The following is a 1,792-nucleotide window of genomic DNA, read 5'->3' on the forward strand; positions in this document are numbered from 1 at the left end:
TCCTAAAGAAGTTTTCAAGCCCAAATCTCCAGAAAAATGAGGGAAGAATACAAAAAATAGTCAGGAGTGTAATTGATAATACAAGTATTTTTTTGTGTTTTTGTTTTGTTTTGGTTTTGGTTTTTGGTTTTGTTTTGTTTTTTTTTTTTTGGTTTTTTTGAGACAGTGTTTCTCTATGTAGCTTTTGGAGCCTGTCCTAGAACTCACTTTGTAGACCAAGCTGGACTTAAAATCACAGAGTTCCACCTGCCTCTATGGTGATATTTTATTTGTATTAAAATGTTATTTGTATGTTAATAAATAAAGTTGCCCGGGGGTCAGAGCTATTAGCAAGCCATAGGAAAGCAGGGCAGTGGTGGCGTATGCTTGTAATTCCAGCACATGGTAGGCAGAGCTGGGTAGGTCTCTGTGTGTTCAGGGATACAGCCATTATTGGATACACATGCCTTTAATCTTAATACCAATCATGGAAAACCTGGAGGCCTATACAGACAGGCTGTGAAGAGGCGGTCATGTGGCTGTGTTTACAACCAATGAGAAGGCAGGACAGGAACTCTATATAAAGACTTTAACACAGGGGTAGCTCTGGTTTGGAGAGGTAGGACCACCGCAGGAGGAAGGGTAAGGTTTTAGCTCTTAGCTCTGACCTCTTGGCTTTCTTCTTTGCATTGGTTCTGTGTTTCTTATTTAATAAGAAGGTTGGATACATCTACATTTGGCGCCCAACGTGACAAGAATTCATTAAAAACCGCTTGGCTTGGCTTGGCGGCAGGTCTGGTTTCTGGCCTAGGCGGCCCGGCTGCCTAGCTTGGGCCCAGGCCTGACTGACCCGCATCTGGAGCAACTTGCAACTGCTACAAATAACTCAGGCCTTCCCTGCTGAACAGAGGAAGCCAAATTCCATGGAGTTTTTGGTGTTACTTGGCTTGTGTGTGATACATTAGCTGTCTTCTGTTATGAAAATCATGTGTTTCTTCATTGTTTTCCCAATTGACTTTTCCCTAAGAAGGGCTAACAGTGTGGACTGATCACTCTCTGGACATACACATTTAGGTATTTGGAGAACAGCCTCAGGAAAGGCTTTCTCTGGAATCAGATATCTCCCTTGGCCACTTTCAAGGACTAGCAGTAATAACAGTCCATATGCAAGTCTCTTGATTTAAGGTAAATTCCACAAGGAGACACCATCTAGGTCAGGTGGACGTTAAGTAATAGCTTTACACAATTCAGCTCGGACCCTCCTTTCTTACAGCCTTACTAACTTTATAGACCACTAACTCCTTACCTAACCACTTCTAGGAATATTTAGATAACCTTCTGCGCTGACAGCTATGCTCAGCCAGAACCCCAGTTCAAGCCTCCCTGTAATTATCATCATTAGCAGCATCCAGCCAGGTCTATCCCCAGATGGAGGAGAATACTTTATCAGAGATACCTCTGTACTCTCTAAGAACAGACTTAACCATCCAGGCTACCTGTTTGAGAATGCCTGGCTGCTGTGGGATGGTCTGTATGTCAAATGTGTTGCTGATTGGTCAATGAATAAATCACTGATTGGTCAGTGGCCAGGCAGGAAGTATAGGCGGGACTAACAGAGAGGAGAATGGAGAGAACAGGAAGCTGGGTGAGGGAGACACTGCCAGCCGCCATCAGGACAAGGAAGGTGTAAAGTACTGGTAAGCCACAAGCCATGTGGCAAGGTATAGATTAATAGAAATGGATTAATTTAAGCTGTAAGAACAGTTAGCAAGAAGCCTGCCACAGCCATACAGTTTGTAACCAATATAAGTCT

The sequence above is a fragment of the Peromyscus californicus genome, unplaced genomic scaffold (assembly GCF_007827085.1).
Source record: "Peromyscus californicus insignis strain IS unplaced genomic scaffold, ASM782708v3 Scaffold_61__1_contigs__length_243639, whole genome shotgun sequence".
Classification (NCBI taxonomy): domain Eukaryota; kingdom Metazoa; phylum Chordata; class Mammalia; order Rodentia; family Cricetidae; genus Peromyscus; species Peromyscus californicus.